At 36.1% G+C, this 19,525-nt stretch overlaps 1 pseudogene; it reads left to right on the plus strand.

The window, feature by feature from the left end:
- The first annotated feature begins 10,328 nt into the window (after positions 1-10,328).
- Positions 10,329-14,256, plus strand: LOC109676487 (solute carrier family 12 member 2 pseudogene; annotated as a pseudogene).
- Positions 14,257-19,525: the final 5,269 nt, after the last annotated feature.

The following is a 19,525-nucleotide window of genomic DNA, read 5'->3' on the forward strand; positions in this document are numbered from 1 at the left end:
ATCACGTACAGAACAAAGTCCAGACCCCTTAGCATGGAACTCAAGGCCATACACATTTTCTCTCAGCCTGTCTTTCATCATCATCTCTTCCAGACTGCTGCATTCATGGGTAGTCCGTGTATCTTTTAAGGATCATGGTAAGTTCTTTGGTATATCCCCATTGTATAGGGTAGAACTTGTGCCTCTTTTCATGGAACTCACTCTAGAAAAGGATGATAAGATGTAAGATCCATCACCCTATCCACCAGACTTGTACTCATTATGGGCCCATGCATGCAATTGAGTGTAGACAGGAGGAAGCCTAAGACGGCAAAAACTTCAAAGCTTCCTTGCCCATCTCATTTCATCTCCGTTGGTGACTCATTTCTAGGACCAGAGTTCCTGGGAACACCTCAGTATTTGGGATATTACCTCGGGATTTTAGATCTTCTCTAAAGAAGATCAATACAGGCCTCCTGGGACCCAATTCAAACATGATCCATTCCAGGGAAGCCTCAGAACACCTCCAGACCTGAAGCATTCTACATGGAGTTCGGGTGACAGTCCCCTCCTGTGTTCCTTAAGCTTAGAGTGGCTCCTTAGAAGCAGAGCCTGAAACAGGGAGACATTCTCATGCAGGTGGTTTACTGAGAGACCGCTCTCAAGAGAAATCCGTAAGCGGTGAGGAAAGCCCATTAGAGCAGGAGAAGAAGCTAAGTAAAGGTGAGGTTTTCAAATGAGTTCTAGACTCAGACTGATTCCATGAGTAGCTCAGAACTGTGAATTGTATTGATGCAACCTATTGTACCCCCAGAATTAGTTATTGATCATGGACAATCCCAGAGAGCAGATGTAACTTCCACGACTAAGCTGAATTACTTGGAGAAGTTTGCAATTAAAAACTTTAGCAGCCAACACTGAGGTGACAGGGTCAATTGCATCTTGTGTCCCAAGAAAATGTGCAAGAACAGAGAAGCCTCCAAATGTTTTGTGTCTGTATCCAGCTTTGAAGCATTTTCCTAGAGGCTAGACTCTGGGTATCTTTTCCATTTTATGTATCAAAATCAAGTTTCTCTTCTTTGAATTCCAGAATCAGCTATGGACATTGAAAGGCTATCATTTAAATTTTGAGCTTTCCCTCTGGCATTTGACATTAATAATTCCCACTATTTGACATTAATAATTAACCTAAGGACTAACTTAACTAAATTCAACCCAAGTTCTCCAAAAGAGGGCAGCTTCAAGAAAGACAGTCAGTGTTTTAATGCTACCCCAGCCATGGGCTTTTTAGGCAGTCTGCCTTTTTTTCTACTTGGGAAGAAGTTGGGAACAGGAGCAGATGTAAGTGAAGGATGCCATTTTCATTTGAAATGTGTCTTGGTTGTGTTTTTATGAAAAACAGAATTCAGTCCATGACACAGATCAATTGTTGACTTCTGAGAACTCCAAGGAATTTCTTTCCTGTGGCATCCAATGTTACTGTCATGTTTTAATATTAGCACTTTGTGAGCTAGGCATGGCTTGGATTCTAAATACTCTGTGTTTTGTCTAGGCTGTCACCTTTGCCTTCTGCCCTCCCCCCTCCCCCCAGTAACTTCCGGATTGGCATTTTGTTCCCAAATGAATTCTTCAAAAGACAGAAGTGTGATCCCTATTTGTACTTCTTATTGCAGGGGATGCAATTAAAACATTGCCCCAAAGGCAACTGGTCAACATCACTTCTGTCTGCCTTCTTGAAATTCCATCTTTCAGTATGCTTTCTTGAAGCTATCCTGGCTTTGGGAAACAAAAACCATATTGCTAAATTTAAAAAACATTGGTATTTTACACTGTTTCTCCTAAGTGAATAATATTTAACAGACTGAATGTACAATTTCACAGTTTCAACTGGTATGGTGTCTCCACACCTAAAGTTTTCGGGTGTCGGAGCCTCTGAAAATGTAGTAAATCAGGTTTCTGGATACATAGAATCTTTTGCTGTGACCATTGTTATTAAAAGTTATCCTGACAGAAGTTTCACTTATTCTCTTGGCTAAGTTAATTTGTCTCCAGAAAATAAATTCCAAAACTCTACAACCTTAACTGTAGGAATTCATCTCACATTTTCTTTTGTACATGAAATATTTCTTTGTAAAATATACAAATAGGTGGTACACTGAACCATTGTATATATGTGAATAAAAATGTAACATAGCATACTATTAGGTGAGTTCACTAGATGATATGTTTATATTTGTAAGTAATAGGAAGGGTTAAATAAAGAATCAGTTTCTGATTGGGAGCAATGTAGGGAAATATAAATGCCTGGATGAAGTATTAAGGTGAAAATATTTGGTGACAGGAGTTGAAAACAAAATCAGTCAGCATATATGACTTTCGAAATTGTATGGTGAGTACTATGAAGAAATAATTTATATACTATCAACCTTTATATATGTTAGGACAGTGTTTGTGCCATGAGGTTTGGCTCTGTTACTTTAAAAACCTTAGACATGAATGGACAATATTTTGAACATTTGATTTCAGAAACTGTAAACTAGAAATTCTATATCTATAGTTCTCTAACAATGTTTTTTTGTTCTTAAAATATGTCTATCACAGACTTTTTATACTTTCTTTTAGAACTTCAACCAAAAATTGTATTTCAAACAAATCTGGAGTCAGATAACAAGTGGTTCACACCTGTGATCCTAGCTACTCAAGAGGCTGAGATTAGGAGGATCATGTTTCAAGGTCAGCCAGGGGAAATAGCTCCTGAGACCACTTCTTCAAAATAACCAAATGGACTGGAGGCATGGCTCAAGCTGTAGAGTGCCTGCTTTGTAAGTTCAAAGCCTTGAGTTCAAACCCCCGACCTATCTCCCCCCCAAAAATGAGAGTGAGTGATGTTTAAAGAAAATTCAAGAAGTGTTCATAACCCTACGATTGTAAAATGTACTGACCCAATGCAATATATTTGAAGAGAGCCATATGCCAATTGTACAAGGACAATAGACATGAAAAATGTTAATTAAAGAAAGATCTAGGCTTTCAGAACAAATCCAAATATAATTATAAATATAAAGAATATCTTATTATTTTAACTGCCATGTGACAAGTCACTTAATCTACTATTTACCTGACATGAATTCCCTCCATTGTCCTATGCCTCTGTTACTGATAAACTCTTGAACTTTCAGTCTTTTCTAATTACTTCTGGTTATCTCACCTACTAAAGATTGAATTTTTCAGTGATTGTCATTTTTAATAGACATTAAATTTGAATCAATTTTTTAAAAGTAACTATTTCAAACTAAATTTTGTTTTGCTTTATTGAGACAGGGTCTTGCATATTTAGCCCAGGCTGGCTTTGAACTCATGATTCTCCTGCCTCAGACTCCTGAGTCTGGGCTCATAGGATTGCACCATGATGCCTGGCCTTTGAACTAATTTTTATAAGAAACTAAAACATACTAGTTTTTCTTGAGAATAGTAAGTGTACTATTTTATTTTGCAAAGTTTTATGTTTGTTGGATACAAACAATTACTCAAATTATTTACATAGATACCCAAAGACAATGTTTTTATTATTTTAGGATTATTATGTAATAGTCCCTCAATAACTATTTTTTTTAAACAGATACAACCAAAAGATTTGTCTGGAGGACCAAATGCAGTTTCATGTGTATATTTAGAAATTCTATCTGTCCATTTTTCAAAGGTAACAAAAATTCCCCTACACTGTGACAATGGATTTCTTTCATTCATACAGACAGAACCTGTTTATAATTCAGATCAGCCAGTATAATAAAGAAGAATTTTTTTTTTTAATCTATGGGGGAAAACTGAGAAAATCTAATGTATGTTTTGGGTACAACTGGCTTACTTTTGGGGAAAAAAGAAAACACTATCTTATTTTATATCATACGCAAAACTAAAGCGCTAATAAACTAAAGTTAAATTATAAATTATGAAAAATAACAAAATTTAACAGTTTTGGTGGTTTTTTTTTTTGAGGAATTAGGGGAAATCTTTGCTGGAATGATGCTAAGGATCCTTTCACAATGTTTTCTTTAAAAGCCTAAAGTGATGCATTGATAGAATTTACATTTGATAAGAATGTATTTTAACATGAAAAGATATGTTTTCATCCTCAACATCATCACTTCTTACAAATAACATTTCAATTTCACATTAATAGTAAAAATTGTGAACTAAATTGCAAAATCTCCTGGCAATATCTTCTACATATGTTTCAGTTGGAGGCTTCAGTCTTCCTTCAGGAAATTCCTTCTTACAAATTATCGCAAAAGAGGGAAGGAAGGTCCAGCTAACGGGGATGTACTGAGTGCAGGAGCACTTGATGAATGGCCATCGACAATGACAGTGATGATGATGAGATTAAATGGACAACAGGACAGGGTCCCTGCCAGTGCATGTCTTAAAATTCTCTTCTGATACACGATCAGAGGATGATTCTGTGTCTAAGGCGAGAGGTCAGGCCTGTGAGGTTTCCCCTTGGTAGAAGCTCAGACACTTCATCACACCCTAGGTGTGCAGATTCTTTCTTGCATCTTTTCATTGACAGAATGTCACACTGATTGGGCTCCATTGACACAGCTTACTGCTTCAGTTCTTCCTCCTCTACTCCATAATAAGTTTAGATACTAGCGAGCATTTAAAGTTTTTCTTATCTAGCAGTGGTTTAAAAAATGCAAAAGGTTGAGAAAAATAGCCTTAATATGATGATTCACATTTTAAATGGTTAAAGAGAGGCTGGGGGCGTGGCTCAAATGGTAGAGCACCTGCTTAGCAAGTGTGAGGCCCTGAGTTCAAACCCCAGTGCTACCAAGAAAAAAAAGAAATTAAGTGAATAAAGAGAAATATGTAAATGATCCATTCAGGAATGTTTTTATGAAAAGAATATTTCCCAACTTTAATATAATGTTCAACATTAGCATGCTAGCTCATCTGTCCTTTTACGTCCGAATTTTATATTTTGGGTTTTCTTAATTTTATCTTAAACTTCATGGACCTTGTGTTAAAGGGTTATTAATAATAGTGTTAATACTGTGGCTCACTTAGAGTTGAATGGAGTTTCTAATAATGACAATTTTTCTTGCAGTGAAGTTAGTTGATTCATTGGATGAAGACCCAAAGCCATCCCAAAGAGAAGTTTCCTTAGCTTTTGTGGTGAGTATACCATTAGTTTAAACCAAAACTCAACCATGGCAGTTCCATTCTATGAATAAAGACTTTTCATTATTGCAAAATTAGTCATATGTGGTGTTAATTTATTTGATATCAAATATTCAGTATCTACTGTGGGTAGTGCCTGGTAATTTTGTACTTCTTTTATCCTAATTGATCGTTTTGGTAGTAAATTAAATGTTAGTGGAAATATATTTTGATGGTTCTATTAAGGAACAACTTTTGGAGGCCCGTGTCTTACAGATTTAATTGTGTGGGCAATTAAAACTAAATGCAAAGAGGACTTCACAACAGTAAGAGTTGCATATTTTGAAATTAAAGCCATAGTAGTTTTTCATAGATTTCCAATGTGTGATTTTGAAATAGCTCTCATTAATTTTGTAGACTAAAAATTCAGTAAGAATAAAGGGAACAGTGAGGTGTGATAGACAGAGGCGGGCTGGGAGTCAGAAAGCTGCAGATCTAGTGCTGACCATCTGTTCACCTCAGTGCAGTCATTGAACTCTCTGCCTTGTTTTCCCATCACAGCAATGCAGGGAGTCAATCAATATGGTGATAAGATTACATAATACCATTGCTGCAAGGTCAATGGTCCTCTGACATTGTTAGAGATTATTGAATCTGATTCACTTTTCTGAACAGAGAACCAGAGTTCTACCTATGAGTCCCAAACTCAGAGTTCTTTCCCAGCAGCCCTATAAATCTATAATTTGTTTGAAAAATGGCAATGTTTGTGAAAAAAGCATAGCATACTTATTTGAAAATATTCATATTAATTGTACTGATTTTTAACTTAAAAATAGTTCCTGTTTATTATTTCTAAGCTCTTACTAGAATATTACTTTATATGTGAAGTTGTTATTAAGCCATTCAAACCATGTTTTCTGCTGACCAGGATGATGAGAGGAAGAGAGGTTTTTAGGCCAGAAGAACAAGCACATGTAAAAAAAAAAATTGAAACATCTAACATACTAAAGTCCCAACAACAAAATATTCCCTCAACTTTGGAGTTGCTTATTAACTCTGTTGGGTACTGTTCACAGTTACAAAGTCCTTGCTGTCTTCTTCTTCTTTTTTTTTTTTTTTTGCCTGTACGCTAAAGGGTAATTTTCTCCAACACTGAGAGATGCAACCAGAACAGTGAGACACTCACCTTGCTCCTCTAGAGTTAGCCCCTTGCCACCTGCTTTGGTTACTCTGGAGCCAAGTCTCCCTTCTCTCCAAAATGCAGCCTGTTCTGCACTTTTGGTCAGGCATCGTACAGAGTAGTACATAGGATGGAGAGCCTAATATCATTTCTTGAATGGGCATGAGGAAAAGAAGAACATGATTCCCAGTCAAGGAAGTATTATCTGTGACCACAGCTTCAAAGAGATGGAAAGTCTAAAACTTCCCTTCACTCTATTTCTCATTTTTGTAACAAAGGTGCTGTCATTTGGGGTTTTGTGTGCATGTGTGTGTGATGCTGGGGAACAAATTCAGGGCTTCACTGAGCTATATCTTCAGCCCAAGTAAGTTATTTTTTTTATAACTAGTAACTAGAATATGCCCTTCCTAGATGAGAATTTGAGATTTATGCTTATATTTTGGACACTGAATAGAAGAGAATTGCTAAAAACAAAAATGAAGCTAAGGAACTATGAACAAGAAATTTCTAGTTAAAAAACCATTTATCAACCCTTATTATATGAAAGGCAGTGAGGAAAAGGTTCACAGAGATAAATAAGATCAGTATTTTGTCTGAGTAGCCATACTTTGACAACAATGTGAGTAGTTTAATACAGTACAAGACTTCTGTAGCAGAAAAACGGGTCAGTTACTGATAATCATGATGAGGGAAGACATTATTGATGCTCACCATCCCATTGTACCAAGATGTTTCCTTCTTGAGAAATGGTTTTACTGTATCCATTTTTTATTTTTGTTATTTTATCTTAGTAAAACCAAAAGATTACTTCATTAGTCATAATTTCTTTTTTTGGCAGTACCACGTTTTGAACTCAGGGCCTCATGCTTTCTAGGCAGGCACAATACCACTTGAGCCACTCCATCAGCCCTTTTTCAGTGATTTTTTTTTTTTGAGATAGGGTCTCTAGAACTATTTGCCTGGGCTGGCTTCCACCCATGATCTTCATGACCTCTGCTTCCTGAGTAGCTAGGATTTCAGGCGTGAACCACTGGTGCCCAGCTAGTCATAAAAATTTTGAGGACTTCAAAATTACTTAAAAGCTAGGTAACAAAGTTTTAAATCCTTTAGATTCCTCTAGCTCTTGAATGACAAACAAGTTTCACCAATATCACTAATTGGTGATGCTTGTCTAGGCCCTGTGTTGAGAAAGATTCTTTGGCTCAGCGTGAACAAAAATTATGATTAATGCCATAGATGTGGGAAGTGGGTGCAAGTGGATTTGCCCACAGTGTGTTTGCTAATTCCAATCTTGCTGTTGTTAAATAATCTCCCAGACAGAGAATTCTAAAGATTGAATATCATGGTGACTATTCAGATGACCACATTGTTCACATATCAAAGATATATAAAAATATTCACTTTTTTTTTACTTATAGCCTACTTAATATTAATTCATCATGCAATTCAATTATCAAAACCAGTTATAGAACTGACTAAGCCAGTTCTCAAAATCCAACCTGGCAGAAGAACTTTGGAAAATTGTCTTTGGATGGGGATGCTGGCTTACTTGTATATTTCAATAGGGAGAGTTCCTGGTTTTCTTCAACTCAAAAATGGGGCTACACTAAAAATAACTTGACCCCAATGCACACGGGATGGGTGTGATATTGCCTCTTTTGCTAAAAGAAGAAGCAGGGAATGGGTCCCTATTGTTGCCACACCATAGTATAGGCATGGCAGCAGTATGGTCCCTTACAAAGAGATCTGAGTTCTACACTCAGGTCTCCACTAAGTCATTATGATCATGAAAACAGTGGAAAGGTAGGCAAGGTGTTTTCATTCCTCTTGGACTCAATTTTCCTGCTTGTTAATAGGAATGAAACTCTTGCCTTAGCTCTGCCACTGCAGAGGGAACAGATGAAACATAAACCTGAATGCAAATGGTGTTTCAAGAGTAAAAGGCAAATTGCACCAGGATATATTTTATCTGTATCTCATTACTATAATTATTTTATCCAAAAGGAGTTAATCATATTCTCTCTGACAGATATTCTTATAATGGCTGTAGTTTCTTTTTTGCAATTAGATGATAGTAGAAAAGAAATGAAGCATGAAGCAACACAAAAGATACGGGTAAGAGAAGATAAGCTACCTTCACAGACATGGAGACCAGGAACAATTCAGCAGAGTACAGAGATCAGAAATAGGCTTTCTGCTTGCACAGTGGCTCAAGTTTGTAATCCTAGCTACTCTGAAGGAAGAGGTCTGGAGAATCATAGTTTGAGGCCTCTTGGGGAAAAAAGTTTGTGAGACCCCCATCTCAAAAAAAAAAAAAAGCTGGGTGTGATGGTGCCCTCCTACCATCCAAACTATGCAAGAAATAAGTATGTCAGTATTTGTACCTATCTCATTGTGGTCATAGTTTAAGTTGAACAGGTTTAGAGAAGGGGTTAGCAAACCACAGCCTTCAGGTCAAATCTGGCACCGTGCCTACTTTTGCAAATCATGTTTTCTTGGTAGCAGCCACACACAATATCTTAAGATATTGTCTATGGCTGTTTTCTTTGCTAGAATGTTAAGTTGAGTAATGACAGAAGCCCCATGGTACCCAAAATATTTATAATCTGACCCTTTATGAAAACCTTTATCCACCTTGGTTTAGAGGAAACAGAAAATAAGGGAGTTGTATTAATTTCCTAAGGTCCTGTCAAGCACAAAGAGATTAGTTTTGCCAAGATGCTTGGTAACAGGGAAAATTAGCTGTCTGACCTTGAAAGAGAAATAGCCAGAAAATACTGTCCCTTTTAATAAATTAGATGGCCTATAAAGGCATTCTGTTTCAAAAAAAAAAAAAAAGAAATAAGTATGAGGATTGCAGTGCAGGTCAGCATAAATGCAAGATCCTATCCCAAAAATAACTGAAAAGCAAAAACAGCTGGGGATGTGGCTAAGTTTTGTAGCACCTGCCTAGCAAGCATGAGGCCCTGAGTTCAAACTCCAGTTCCTCCCAAAAATCGTGCGCTTTCACTCCCCCAAACATTTATAGAGCTAAAAATCCCAAAACACTATTGCTTTGGGAAGCGCCAATATTGGAAACAAATAAGTTACAGTGACAATGATTTCCAAGTTTGTAACCTGAGTTTACAAAACCTAGTTTTCAGGAGCAACTTATCTTTTTGGACATGATATACAGGACATTAGGTAAGGTCCCATCAGGTAGAAAGTGGTACCCAAATTACAGCCTCAGAATCTGAACAGGAGACACAATTTCGAGTAAGAGATTTTTCACCCAGAGTTCTTTCTCCATGATCCTGAGGTTTCAAGCTTAAAAGAAATGACCAAAATATTAATCAGTTATAACTACACTCATAGAATTGAGATGATACTTTGTGTTACCTTAGCTACAATCACAATGTCATTGCCAAGTGATGATATTACAGGCCTAGGAGGCAAAATTCATTATCCTTGCTATGAGTTCTTCTTTAATACAGCTTCTGTCTTTTTTCTCCCCCTTTTAAAAAACAACTAATTGACGGAATTACACAAATCAATTTAATACTTTAAAAGCAATTAAAAAACATTCATATAAAAACCTAAAAGATTTAAATAACAAGTACCTTAATATTTTTGTGAGTGCACAAAAACCTACAGGTGAGTGCCTAAACTAAACTATAAATTCATTCTTAGAGTTTTTTTTTCTCATTCCAAAGTTTGGATAGAAATCCAAAATTTATTATTGGTGTGGTGAAGGGCAAGGACAGTTACCAGATATGGTCCACCAAAATATTATTCACCAGCTCCATGTAGGGGAACTGCTCATGAAAGGCATCTTTCTGCAGCAATGACTCCCATGTACACAAGATAGCTTTTTACATTATTAAAAATAACAGATAGGCCAGATGTGATGGTGCCCATCTGTAATCCGAGCCACTGAGGAGGCAGAGATAGGAAGATTACTGTCCCAGACAAAAATGAGAAGCCCTATCTGAAAAATAAACTAAAAGCAAAAAGGGTTGGGGATATAGCTCAAATGGTAGAGCCCTTTCCTAGCAGGTACAAAAATCCTGAGTTTACACGCCCAGCTTTACTTCATCTTGTTCATGATTTCACAAAAAATGTTGGTTTGATGATCTGTGGCCATGTGCATATGGGTCCTCGACGACAAGCCATGAAAGAGATGTCCATTGATCAAGCCAAGTATCAACGATGGCTGATTAAAAACAGAATGAAGGCTTTTTATGCTCCAGTTCATGCAGATGACTTGAGAGAAGGGGCACAGTGCTTGATGCAGGCTGCTGGTCTTGGTCGCATGAAACCAAACACACTTGTCCTTGGATTTAAGAAAGATTGGTTACAAGCAGATATGAGGGATGTGGATATGTATATAAACTTATTTCATGATGCCTTTGACATACAATATGGAGTAGTGGTTATCCGCCTAAAAGAAGGTCTGGATATATCTCATCTTCAAGGGCAAGAAGAATTACTGTCATCACAAGAGAAATCGCCTGGTGCCAAGGATGTGATAGTAAATGTGGACTACAATAAAAAATCAGATTTGGATACTTCCAAACCGTCTGGTGAAAAATCTGTTGCACATAAAGATGAGGAAGAGGATGGCAAGACTCCAACTCAACCACTGTTGAAAAAAGAGTCCAAAGGCCCTATTGCACCTTTAAATGTAGCTGACCAAAAGCTTCTTGAAGCTAGTGCACAGTTTCAGAAAAAACAAGGAAAGAATACTATTGATGTCTGGTGGCTTTTTGATGATGGAGGCTTGACCTTGTTAATACCTTATCTTCTGACTACCAAGAAAAAGTGGAAAGAATGTAAGATCAGAGTATTTATTGGTGGAAAAATAAACAGAATAGACCATGACCGGAGAGCGATGGCTACTTTGCTTAGCAAGTTCCGAACAGACTTCTCTGATATCATGGTCCTAGGAGATATCAATACCAAGCCAAAGAAAGAAAATATAGTAGCTTTTGATGAAATGATTGAGCCATATAGACTTCATGAAGATGATAAAGAACAAGACATTGCAGATAAAATGAAAGAAGATGAGCCATGGCGAATAACAGATAATGAGCTTGAACTTTATAAGACCAAGACATATCGACAGATCAGGTTAAATGAGTTATTAAAGGAACATTCAAACACTGCTAATATTATTGTCATGAGTCTCCCAGTTGCACGAAAAGGGGCTGTGTCTAGCGCTCTGTACATGGCATGGTTAGAGGCTCTATCAAAGGACCTGCCACCAATCCTCCTAGTTCGAGGGAATCATCAGAGTGTCCTTACCTTCTATTCTTAATTGTTCTACAAAGTGGACTGCCCTCCAGAATGGTACTTCAGTGCCTAGTGAAGTGACTGAAATCTTCAGTGATGCATTAACATCACAATGGCAAACTGTGACTTTTCTTTCACTGTTTCATTAATTTGAAAGCACACAGGAAAGTTGCTCCATTGATATGTGTATATGGAGGCCAGTTTTAGTCAATTCCATATCTCAATCTTAATGAATGGTGATTCTTTCTTATTGGACTGAAGTTCATGAGAGTAAAGTTTTCCTTTGCTACTTGAATAGCAATAAAAGCATGTTATTTTTTGATTGATGAAAGGAGTACAAAAAGCCTTTTGCCTTGAGGTGCCTTCTGAAATTAACCAAATTTCATCCATATATCCTCTTTTGTAAATTTTTAGAATGTTGGACTTTGCCTTCATATATTATTTTTATTTCTAGTCTCTTCAACCTTAAAAAAAATGGATACTATTTTTCATCTTCCATTGACCAATTAGTGTTGAGTACTGTATGTTTTCTATTGCTTTTGGAAAAGTATCTGTCATTAAGGTAAGAATTAAGGCAAGCTAATTAAAAATTGAGGAAAAAAATAGTAACCAAAAAGTGGACCCCAAGGTTAGGTTTATACAAGTATATGTAAATGTAGAGTTAGGAAAAAGAGTCCCCAAATACCTATTTTTAAATCCTTAGAGAGGGTTGAATATTCACCCAGTACTGCTGTATACCATGCTGAAAAATCATCATTCTTTAATCCTTAAGATCATTTGTATTTAAGAGAGATCTGTCCTAATCTAGAATTTCCCTCAAATCTGAGAGACTTAGAATATGCTAAAAGATGTTACTTGAGGAAATTTAGAGAAAACAATGTCATTTCATAAAATATTTCAATAAACATTGTATGGGATTTCATTTTACTTTACCATCCTTTATAAGTCATTCAAATAATGTTTCATCAAATGGTTAAATGGACCGCTGGTTTCTTACTTAGTGAAATGTTTTAGGCTTAATTTCATTCAATGTCAAGTCACTCAGTCTTAATATACTCAGGTTTGAACAGATTATTCTGAACATTGAAATTTAATCCGTTCTTAATACTTTAAAACTTGTGTTAAGAAAAACTGCCAGTTTGTGCGTTTGAAATGTCTGTTTTTACATCATAGTCTACTAGTCTACAGTTTTGACAGTGCATAAGTACTGTTACTAAAGCTTTATATACAATTATTAATGTGAAATTTTTCATTTTTATTCAAGGAAGGATTTCCTGAAAACATTTCAAGGGATTTATATCTACATATCTGTATGTGTGTGTGTATATGTATATGCATACACAGGTGCATATGTGTACATGTAATGAAATTTATGTTGCTGGTGTTTTGCATTTTAAAGTGATTGTGATTCAGCAGATTAATGTTTTTTAAGTAAACATTCAAAATCAGATCAACAGATTATAGCTTTCATAGAGAACAAAGGTGATTTGAAGGACACAGTGTAAACTTCACACAATTAGCCAGTTACAACATGGAGAACATTTCATATACAGTACTGTTCAGTGGGTTCATTGATTAGTTTCAGTGGTGGAGAAATTTATACAGGTTCTCATGAATCTTGATTAAAATCTATAAAATTATTTTCAGTGGTGCAGCATTTTTTGTTGCATGAGTATGAACTTAATTGAAGATCTGATGATTTTAATTCAGAATAGCAAGAAAATGAAGTAATTGATTTCCTAAAATGTTTTCTTACATTAATACTCACAGCATTGTTCCATTTATTGCAGGTTTTGCAGTATTTGAGGAGAGACAGTGGAAATGTTATTATTCAGTAAACAATATCATGTGGGAATTTTCTAAGTGGATAATAGGGAATGGACTGAGTGCTGCTATCTTGAAATGTGCACAGGTACATTTACTTCTCTTTTCTTTGTTTTGGTTTTTCCTTCAGGAAAACATTGTAGACTGTACTACAGGAACCAAATGTCATGCATCATATATGTGTGTATAAAGTTCATAAAATATATCTAAATATGCATACTGTGGGAGGATGATATTGTCTGAAATAATGTAAAAAGCTTTTCACTTAAAAAATGCATTACTTAACACTAGACACCAGACAAAAGTTTTCAAGGTTGTTGTAGTGCTCTAAAAAGTTTCAACAATTCTTAGAAATGCTAGCTAGTGTGAAGCTATTCTGTTCTGCTTCATTTATGTTGAATTTTGATTACTTTAATGCCAAATTTTTTTAGTCCTAATCATTGGTGATAATTTAGAAATAATTACACAATGCCATTTGAGTTCATTGTTCTTATAGGTAAAGAATTCAGGGGGCTCAGAGAGAATGTTGGTGTTAAGCTGATTATTAACACTTAATTAAATCAAATATTTATTTGTCCACATTGTTTCCTTTGTATTTTAGGTTTCCTTTTACATTCTTTTTATATTGCTTTCTGACATTACATGTTTTTTAAGACTATGGAAATAATTTAAAGATTTAAGCTGTAGTGGATCATTATCTACTAAGTTTGAAAATGTAATATTTTGATAATACTGTACTATAACTGTCACACATGCTTTTCTAATGTTTTAACCTTGAGTATTGCAGTTGCTGCTTTGTACAGAGGTCACTGCAATAAAGGAAGTGGATTCATTAAAGCTAAAAAAAAAAAAACAAAAATCCTGAGTTTAAATCCCAGTACCACCAAAAAAAAAAAAAAGAAAAAAAATAGCAGATAGTACTGCTACCAAAAAATCTTATTTGCAAAAAATAAATGAGATACAAAAAATATTCACATTCTGAAAGCATCACTGTATCTTTTGGATATTTGCTTACATATTTTTAAATATTTAGCACATCTTTTACCACACTACCTGTGAATGTTGCCTTAATAAACAGCTGTCCCATGAATAACTTTCTTTTCTAATAGGATTGTCAATTCCTTGATGGATGAGACTCTACTGTGGTAATTTGAAGAAAACAAAGTTTGATAAATGACCTGACTAATGGTTTAGAACATGGCACTGCAACTGAATCAAATGAATGGACATCTTACTAACCTCCTGCAAACAAGGTTCTATTAGCTCCCAGAGTGGCCAGGCTCTTTCAGAGTAACTACAGAAAAATCATGCAGACTTTGGTTAAAAATTGTGTATGAGGTGACCAGAGAATGGATGAACACCTTGTCTTTATCCAAACAACACAGAGGAACATAGTGGGTACTTCCACAGATCCCTGAACACACCAAGTTTTCAAAGCAGTGCATGTTATTGCAAGGAAGCAAAGTAACTGTTGAGTTCAAACCCCAGTACTGCCAAAAAGAAAAACTATTGACAAATTAGATATAACACAGTTTATTTGAGCAAATAATAGCTCACAAATTGGACAACCAGCAGAATCAGAAGTTCAGACAGTCTTAATCTGCTATGTGAGCAGGAAATAAATGGAAAGAAAAAAATAGGAGAGCTGTTCAGAAACACCTTGATTGGTTACAGCTTGGTGTTTGCCTTATTCAGACACAGTCTGATTAGTTGACAGCCTGCGATCTACTCAGTCACCTGTTACAAAAAAAAATGTACTCCAGGTAGGCTTTCAGTTTATTTATGTACTAAGCAAGATTGCAGATCATTACATAGTGACTCAGGACAAGGAGACAGCCTTAGGTCAAATGTAACTTAACAGTAGGTTGTGTGTTTCTAGAAACGTATCCATTTCTTCTACATTGTCTAGTTTGTTGGTATAATTGGTCATAGCAGTATCTTATGATCCTTTTTATTTCTGGGACATCACTTTTAATGCTTCTTTTCTCATTATTTTATGTATTTCAGTCCTCTTTTTACCTTTGTCTAGCTAAGGATTTATTATTTTTATTTATCCTTTCAAAAAAACAGCTCTTAGTTTTGTTAATTTTTTTCTATTGTTTCTCTGTTTTTAGCTTTTAAAATTTCTGTTCTAATCTTTGTTATTTCTTTCCTTCCTTTAATTTTTGGCCTGTGTGCTCTCTTTTTCTAGCTTTTTGAGGTATAAATTTAGGGTACTTGAGATATTTATTCCTGTTCTTTTGCTTTTTTGGGGTTTTTTGTTTTGTTCTTTCTTTGAGAACAAGGTATCACTATGTAGCCCGGCTGACCTCAAACTCACAATCTCCTGTCTCAGCCTCCCTAGTGTGCCACCACACCCAATTCCGAGCTTTATTCTTTTTAATGTAGGCATTTATTACTATGAACGTCCCTCTTTCATGCTATTGATACATTCCATATGTTGTTCTATGCTCCGTTTTCATTTGTCTCAATTTTTCTTTCTATGCTGGGGATCTACTCCAGACCCCTGCACATGCTAGGCAATAACTGTACCATTGAGCCATACCCCCACATCCCCCAGCCCTTCTCTAATTTCCTTTTTGATTTCTTTTATGATCTAGTTCAAGAGTGTATTGTTTATTTTCCACAAATTTGTGCATTTTCCATTTTTCCTCTATTGATTTCTAGGTTCGTTATATTTAGTTAAAAAAATAACTTGCTGTGATTTCAGTCTTAAATGTTAAGATTTGCTTTGTGACTTAACATGTGATCTATCTTGGTGAAAGACCCAATTGCATTTGAGAAGAATGTGTTTCTCCTGCTGTTGGTTGCAATGTTCTGTATATATCTGTTAGGTTCATTTGGCTTATAATGTTTGTTAAAACCTCTTTTTCCTTATTGACCTTCAGTATTCATTATTCAAAGTGGGTGTTGAGGCCTCCCACTATTACTGTACTGCTGTATGTTTCTTCCTTCTGGTGAAGGAAGAAACATTTGTTAGTGTTTGCCTTATATATTTATTTAGGTGCTCTGATATTAGATGCATGTATATTTATGATTGCTTTACACTCCTCATAGCCTAACCCTTTTATCATTATATAATCTTGTTTCTTATGACAGTTTCTGGCTCTTAAGTAAATTTGTCTATGTAAGAATGTCACTCTTTTGGTTACCATTTGCATGAAAGAATTTTCTATTCCTTTACTTCCAAAGCACAAATCAGACGGTTTGCCATCACTCTGCAGCAAACTCTTCACTGAATTCTAATCACTTCTCCAACCTAGAGTTTATTTTAGATGGGATTAAACTGCTCCAGGATCTTCTCTTTCATGCCTAGCTAGCTTCATCTCTCATCCTTTTATTTCATCTTTTCCCTTCAAAGGTCTTGTGCTCAAGCCTCATTCATTTCTGTGAAATACCTGAGAGGTACTCTTGTTCTGTCCTACCTGTATGTGGTAGGACATCTAATCTACCATAAATTTCCCATCTAATTTACCATAAAAGCTCAACCTCCATCTCCTTCTCCAGTCTCTACACCCAAGTTGACTTTGAAAACTGATACATTTTCCTGTGTTAGTTTAGTAGGGAAGCCATAACAAAGCACCATAGACTGGAAAGTTTGTTTTCTTGCAGTACTACTTTTCAAACCTAGGGCCTAGTGCATGCCAGGTACTTCTGAGTTGCATCCCCAGTCCAGACTAGTGGGTCTAAGCAATGGAAATTTGTTTTCTCTTGTTCTGGAGGCTGGAACTCCAAGATCAAGGTGTTACAGGGTTGATTTCCTCTGAGACCTCTCCCTTTCACTTCCATATGGCTGCCTTCCAACTTTTTTTTCATATGGTCTTTCTTCCATGTGCATTTGTGATCTGACCTTATGAGGACCCCAGACATATTGGATTAGAGACCACCCTAATAATGACCTCACTTAACTTTAATTACTGTTTAAAAACTATCTCCAAATGTATTCCTATCCTGAGGTAATGGAGGTTAGGACCTCAACACTGTATTTTGAGATGAGGATTCATACAATTCAAGCTCATGATAGCCCCTTTTTATCAGCAGTGTGTTATAACACCAATAGAATGAACTCTTATTTCTTCATTAAGAAAAAGGACAGAATTTTATTGAACTTTGTGTTCCTTGACTGGAAGAAAGAAGCATTCACTAAACATAGTTTTTAAAGATGAACAAATCATCTTTTAAAATGTGTACAATGTTACCTTGGGGCCAGTGGCTCATGCCTGTAATCCTAGTTACTTGGGAGGCTGATATTGGAAGGATTGCAATTCAAGGCCAGCCTAGGCAAAAAAAGTTTGCAAGATTCCATCTCAGTGAAAAAATCTGGGTGTACTGGCATGCACTTGTCAGTTCAGTGACAGCAGGAAACATAAAATAGGAAGATAGTGGTCTAGGCTGGCCTGGGAAAAAAGCAAGAAAGACTCTATCACAAAAATAACCAATGCAAAAAGGGCTAGAGATGTGGCTCAAGTGTACAGAGCCTGCCTAGTAAGCATGAAGCCCTGAGTTCAAACCCTAGTATTGCCCAAACCAAAATGTGTACATTATTGATTTTTTTTAATGTCCTATTTGGGCTTCTTGAAACAATACATTTGCAAAGAGCAAGAAAAATGTTTACTCTAACCCTATATATCCCTTTACTAATAGTATAGATCAGATTGTTGTGGAAATTAGAACATGCTATCTGATAAAATTGGTTCAGTATGATTCAATAAATTCTTTGATTTTCTAGATGATTTGATGGCAGCATTTATTCTGATGTATATTCTCTCTCTCTTTTTATTCTGATGTATATTCTCTCTCTCTTTTAACAGAGGGATCGTATAATAAAATTCTCAGGTCAAGAAGATCCTGCAAAGAGATCATAGAAAATCTAGGGTGCCCCAAACCTTCAATTTTTTCAGAAGTAACAATGGAACAACCCAGGATCTCTAACATTTTAAAAAATTCTAGATAATTGATGTAGAACAGGTGAAAAGATTTATAGGAATTTCCAGCTTTTTCCCTAGTAGGTAAAGCAAACTGGGTAAACTAATTCACATTCATTTAACATAACCTTAACATAGAGGAAATAGGTATCCGTCATGTCTATTCTCTAGGGTTGCAGAGTTACTAGGCATTGTCCCACAGATTTTACTTCCTATCAGAGTAGCTGGTATAGCAGTTGAATATATGGCTTCTACTAAGTTCTCACAAAAGCTATGTCTAATGAACTTTATGCTGGTAATGAACTTTAGCTAAACTAATTGAACACATACTATATGCCAGGCATTGTTGAAGCTCATACGTAGATTTTCTCAATGAATGCTCACATCAGTCACATGAAGTAGGTACTCTTATACTCATCTTCCAGATGAAGACATGGAAGCACAGAAGAAATAAGTAATGTGTCCAATGTCATGGAACAGTAAGTGGCATAGATAAAATTCAAATTTGAATAGGACTGATACTATCTTTTTATTTGCTAGAGCTTTTTGCGGGGGGGTGGGGGGTTGGCACTGGGGTTTGAACCCAGAGCCTCACACTTGCTAGGCAGGTTCTCTTACCCCTTAAGCCACTTGGCCAGCCCAGCCTCTTTTATTTGGTGTATTGATATTTAGGGCCTGTTCAGATTGTTTGGAATATAGGCTGGAAAGAACCAATTTTTGTATATCTCTTAAACTTCACAGACACCAGTGTTTAAGTAGACACTGCAATAGGAGTCATAGATACTGCACCCTAGTAATAATGATGTAATCTTAATAAAGTTTCCCCTCAATTTCAATGGGCAGTTGCCCAAACAGCATTTTTAGAAGGCATTGCATGAAGAATAATATTTTGAGAATCTGAGGCCGGGCTTGGGTCTTGACTATTTTTATACATGTGACCTTAACCAAAGATCCTGAGTCTCCCCAAGCCTCAGTTTCTTGTTCTGTACAATTGGGGCATTTTCTCCAGCCTCACAGAATAATGAGAATTAATTGAGATCACGCCACTAAAGTACTTTGTTCAGGAGAACTCAATCAATGACTCTTTTTTAAAGCACTGCTATACTCTAACCTAAGCTAGACAGGAATCAGTGTTTTACCATGGCAGGAGTTTCTCACTTTTGGAAACACTGGGGTTTGAACTCAGGGC

This window comes from Castor canadensis, chromosome 13 (genome assembly GCF_047511655.1).
Source record: "Castor canadensis chromosome 13, mCasCan1.hap1v2, whole genome shotgun sequence".
Lineage (NCBI taxonomy): Eukaryota > Metazoa > Chordata > Mammalia > Rodentia > Castoridae > Castor > Castor canadensis.